Consider the following 6,387-nt stretch of genomic DNA (forward strand, 5'->3'; position numbering starts at 1 on the left):
GGAAGGGGAGGGCACATTCAACCTCATACCCCTGTACTAGTAGGAACAAATCTGTTTTATTTCTCCTTCAGTGAGTATAAGAACAAGAGATCAGGAAATGTTTGTGATTTTAGTAAGTTACTTTGACAACTTTTCCCATTTACAGTGCTTCCAGTCTTCCACAAATGGAACAATTTCCGTGAAAATTCGTGCAAGAAAAATAAGTTATTTTAAAAAGATTATTTAAAAAAATGCGAAATACAAAATTTCCGTAACTACTAATAGTCATCAATAGCCAACCCATACCGGAAGTGCTGTAAAATGTGAAAAACATGACTTATCATAGTTTACTTGACCGCCCTCAAACTGTTCATGTTGTATTGGAAATTGCTCTGAGCCTGTGTACTTAAATTGTGGTTCAGCGCCATATAAATGCCGTATATTATATATATTATTGCATTCCTCTTCTAAGTGAGGAATGTCATGAGCCAGCATGCGGATAAAAACATGGCCTCCTGTGCATGCAAAAATAAGATAAGTCACATGAGATGAGAAAAGATAGATCTTTATTGTCCCGATGTGGGGACATTGGTTTGGTGCCGTATGAATTATCAACTTAAAAATATATGAGCTCCCTCATCAAAAGTTGTCTTGTTTATTTTTTATATGCAGGAGAGAAGTGTGGACATGCTAGTCCACTCACTCAAATCGCCCGCAAATTTGATCAGCTTGATATTTTTGTTGTTACTTTGGTATCCGTTTGGTCGCTTTTAAGCACAAGGGGGATATCCCGAAAAATGCTGTTTTGAGAAAATTGAAGGTAAAGTTTTTGCCCTTGTTCAGTTTCTTTAAAATACAAGGAGAGTTTTCTCTATAACCAAACAAATATAAACACCAACGAAACAAATACTTCTCCTATAGGTAGGGCAATGCCCACTTTTGGTGTAGGTCGAGATTTCTGGAAACCCCCGAAATCTGGGTTAGGCCGCTTGACCTTAAAAGTAACCATGCATGTATGTGCATTCCTCAGAATTTTTGCACAGAGACGGACCACACACAACCTCAAGACAATATGTGTCATTTCGCAGTGGAATCAGGCGCTCGTCTATTTTGGGGCATGTGGAGTTATTGGTATCATCTGAAAACTGATTTATTTGCGTTGCTTCCAATGAAAGAAATATCCATTTGTTTGAATAGTTGAAGGAAGTGAGGTCGCCCGGTTAAAGTGTTAATTAGCGAGAAAATGGCTGCCGAAGTTTGGTAAGTCCAATAGCTGGAGTCTTTGAAAACTTAAAAATGGCATATTTTGTGCCGTTTATCAATGTTTTTCAGTAAATTTCACATAGATATATATCTATATGGAAACATGTTTTTATATGGACATAAAAGAGGTTTAGCCAAAAAATAAAAATTTGCTAAAAATGTCCAAACTTTCGGAAAAATGTCTGTTTCTCCTATTTGGTTATTTTTACAAGCGCCTGATTTCTCCACGCTGCCTCACAAATGTTCCGCTGTCTACATTGGTCACTTCGGTATGTTGGTAACTGTAGCTGCCAGGTAGATGGTGACTGTTTCTTTACAGTGCATATCTGTATATTATACATGTAACTTTTTAAAACATGTAACTTGGTTTTAACTTGATATATAACTAGTCTTAGAGAATAATTATGTATATTATTATTATATATATTGATCTCAATTTGATTTCTTTTTCGTCTCTGATCTTTTGTGAGAGAAAGGTAGCAGGTGAACTTTGGAAGGGGACATTTTTTACGTTCCAAGTCCTGAAATCAGACTCGGTTGTGGATTTATTTATTTTTAGTCTGGAAAGCTGCCTTTTGGGTCCGGTGACTTTTTTTTCATTATGGAAACAATCTCACTTTGACAAACAGACTTATCTGACGTCACTTGGGCGTTTGCGAAATTACGCCAGTGTCTGGTCAATGAATTACAAGTCTTATTTGTCTTTAATTAAACCCCACCCTTTGTTAATTCCCTACATTCTTCCTTCTCGCTCTTGAAAAAAAAAGTCACATCTCACTGGAATGTTTGAGTTGTGCTGTGTTGATGGGGAAGCTTGTTGTAGAGATTTGTTGCTGATTCGAACAACTGGCAAGTGATAAACACAGCAGAAGTGTGAAGAGAAGGATGGGAAGATTCTGTGATGGTGTGAGTGGTCACTGTTGGTGTGAGTGGGTAGAAACATCAGCTGATGGTATGAGTGGTCAGTTATGTGATGTTTTGGTCAAATAGAAACATCAGCTGATGGTATGAGTGGTCAGTTATGTGATGTTTTGCTCAAATAGAAACATCACATGGTGATATGAGTGGTCAGTTATGTGATGTTTTGGTCAAATAGAAAATGTGATATTTAGAATAAGAAAAAAATTGAGGACATGAAAATGTGTTTGCTATGCGTATACGTGCGCGTTTGCCATTTGCGTGCTAGACTGTATGTATAGAATATTGATGTATACATATATTTATTTCTATTTATGTCCACCATGTATACCACTGTATGTTGGGATCAATAAATTGTTATCAATAAACGAAGCCTAATCTAATTTCCGTGTTCGTGTCAAGTTTGTTAGTTCATGTCTCAGTCTAGTTTATGACATTATGTGTACGTGTCTAGTTTGTGTGTTCATGTCTCAGTCTAGTTTTTATCATTATTTGTACGTGTCTAGTTTGTTAGTTCATGTCTCAGTCTAGTTTATGACATTACGTGTGCGTGTCAAGTTTGTGTGTTCATGTCTCAGTCTAGTTTTTATCATTATTTGTACGTTTCTTTCAAAGTGTTTATTTCCAGTCTGACCTAATTTTAAGTGTTTGTTTGTATTGTGACTCCAGGCTAATTTTTTTTAAATATAAATGTTTTCCATGCCCAATTCAACACATTATTTAGAGCGGTTAAAAATTTGTGGCGCAACTTATTGTCAAATATTTCCTAAACTATCGAACATAGACTCTCCAGTTTTTGCACAATGATTTGTATCAATTTGTCTTACAAGATTAATATTTTTGTAAACACCTGTTAACTGTAGTCTAGGAAAATACTGGGGCTGAAATAAAACAAATATTAGGGATGAGCTAGAAATATTGGGGATAGGCTTCAAAATATTAGGGAAGTGGTAAAAAAAATATTGGGAACGAGCTTGAAAATTTTAGTGTTGAGCTAGAAAACATTATAGATGAAGTAGAAAAAAATGGGGATAAAATACTGGAGTTAGGTAACACAAATATTAGAATTGAGCTAGAAAATATTAGGGATAAGCTAGAAAATAGTGGGTAATATTCAGGATGAGCTAAAAAATATTAGGGATGAGCTAAAACATACTGGGGAAGTGCTAGAAAAAATTTAGGGATGGATTAGAAAATATTAAGGATGAGCTAGAAAATACTGGGGGTGAGCTAGAAAATACTGGGGAAGTGCTAAAAATTATAAGGGATGAACATGAAAATATTAGGGATCAGCTAGAAAATACTGGGGAAGAGCTAGAAAATATTAGGTATAATCAAGAAAGGAATGGGGATGGGCTAAAGAATAGTGGGGATGAGCTGGAAAATAATAGAGACACTCTAGAAAATACTGGGGATGAGCTCTACAAAATATTAGGGTTGGGCTAGGAAATATTAGGGCTGAGCTAGAAAATACTGGGGAAGAGCTAGAAAATATTAGGGATGATCTAGAAAATTCTACAGATGAGATAAAAAGAAAGTGTGGGAAAGTAGAAAATACTTTACACGAGTTAGAAAATATATATTAGGAATGAGCTAAAAAATATTAGGGATGAAGTAAAAAATACTGGTGATGAACTAGAAAACATTGTGGATGAGCTAGAAACTATTGGGGATGAGCTAGAAAATATAAGGGATGAGCTAGAAAATGAAAGAGATAATCTATAAAATACTTGGGGTGAGCTAAAATGTAGTAGGGAGTATTTGAGATGAGCTAGAAAATATTAAGAATAAGCTAGAAAATTCTGGGGATGAGCTAAAAAATATTTGGGATGAGCTATAATAATAGGGATAATCTAGAAAGGAATGGGGATGGGTTAAAAAATTAGGAACGGGCTAGAAAATATTATTAGTGATGAGCTAGAAAAGTCTGCAGAATATTGGGGATGTGTTACAAAATATTGGAGATAGGCTTCGAAATATTAGGGATGTGATTTTTAAAAAATTGGAAAGGAGCTAGAAAATATTAGTGTTTAGCTAGAAAAGATTATAGATGAAGTAGAAAAAAAAGGGGATGGGGCTAGAAAATACTGGGAACGAGGTAACAAAAATATTAAGGATCATCTAGAAAATACTAGGGATGAAGTAGAAAATACTGGGGATGAGCTAGAAAATATTAGGAATGGACTATAAAATATTAAGGATGAGCTAAGAAATACTGAGGATGAGCTAAAAAATACTGACGAAGTGCTAGAAAATATTAGGGATAAAGTAGAAAATATGAGGGATGAGCTAGAAAATACTGTGATTGAGCTAGAAAATATTAGGGATGGGGTAGGAAATGATAGGGATGAGTTAGAAAATACTACAGAACAATGGGGATAACCTAGAAAATACTGGGGTTGAACTAAAAAGTATTTAGGATGAGTTAAAAAAATACTGGGGATGAGCTAAAAAATACTGAGGATGAGCTAGAAAAAGTAGGGATGATCTAGAAAATGCTCGGGATGAGCTAGAAAATACTGGGGATGAGCTAGAAAATATTAGGGTTGAACTAAAATTACTGGGAATGAGCTAGAAAATATTGGAGATAAGCTGGAAAATATTTGGGATAAGCTAGAAAATAATGGGGATGGGATAGGAAAGTCTGCAGAATATTGGGGATGGGCTACAAATTATTAGGGATCTAAAGATATAGGGAATGATGATGTGGATGAAGTACAAAAGTATAGGGAATGGGGACGAGCTAAAAATTATTAGGGTTGAGCTAGAAAATATTATAGTTATAGATGAAATGAAGTAGAGAAAAATGTGGATGGAACTAGAAAATACTGGGGAAGAGCTAGAAATTATTAGGGAAGAACACGAAAATATTAGGGATGAGCTAGAAAATACTGGGGATGAGCTAGAAAACATAAAGGATAACAACTATAAAATATTAGGGATGAAGTAGACAATAATGGGGAAGAGCTCAAAAATATTGGGAAAGTGCTAGAAAATTTATATTAGTTATGAGCTAGAAAATAATAGGGATGAACTATAAAATAATTTCTTTTTATTAGGAATATAGTAAAAAATATTAGGGATGAACTAGAAAATACTGGGGATGACCTAGAAAATATCGGGGACATGTATGTATTTTAATTTTTTAGAACAATAAGCTAAAATATGAGTTTATTTTTATTTTTTTCTGAACAATAAGACGAAATATGTGTTTATTTTATCTTTTCTGAACAAAAAGCCAAATTATGAGTGTATTTTATTTTTTCTGAAAAAAAATGCCAAACATGTAACAATGTGTGTATTTTATTTTTTTAGAACAATAAGCTTAAATATGTGTTTATTTTAATTTTTCTAAACAAGAAGCCAAGGTATGTGTTTATTAATTATTTTTTTCTTCTGAATAATAAGCAAAATATGCGGTTTTTCTATTTTTTATTTAACAAAAAGCCTAACTATGTGTGTATTTTATTTTTTTCTGAACAATAAGCCAAAATATGAGATCATTATTTTTGTTTCTAAAAATAATTCAAAATATGTGTTTATTCTATCTTTTTCTGAACAATAACCCAAACTATCTGTATATTTTCTTTTCTGAATAATAAGCCAAAATATGTGTTTACTTAAATAGCTTTTGAACAATGAGCCAAAATATGTGTTTATTATATTTTTTTCTGAACTAAAAGCAAAACTAGAGTTTATTCTTTTTTTTTCAGAACAATAAGCTAAAACATGAGTTTCTTTTATAGTTTTTTTTTACAATAAACTAAAATAAGTGTTTATTTTAGTTTTTCTTTACAATAAAATCAAAATATTATGTGTTTATTTAATTAGTTTTAGAACAATAAGCTAAAATATGTGTCTGTTCTATTTTTGTTCTTAACAGTAAGCTAAACTATGCGTGTATTTCATTTTTGTCTAATTAATAAGCCAGAATATGTTTTTTTTTTTTTTTTTTCTGAACAAAAAGCAAAACTATGTCTGTATTTTATTTTTTTTCGCCTCAAAAAGTCAAAATATGTGTTCATTATTTTTTTTCAGAACAGTAAGCCTAAATAAGTGTTTATTTAATATGTTTCTGAATAAAAAGCCAAAATATGTGATTATTCAACTTTTTTAAAATAAAAAAAGCCAAACTACGTGCCTAGTTTATCTTTTTAGAACAAAAAGCTAAAATATGTATTTAATATTTTTTTCTGAACAATAAGCTAAAATAAGTGGGAGGGGGGG

The sequence above is a fragment of the Aplysia californica genome, unplaced genomic scaffold (genome assembly GCF_000002075.1).
Source record: "Aplysia californica isolate F4 #8 unplaced genomic scaffold, AplCal3.0 scaffold00521, whole genome shotgun sequence".
NCBI classification, from domain to species: Eukaryota; Metazoa; Mollusca; class Gastropoda; order Aplysiida; family Aplysiidae; genus Aplysia; species Aplysia californica.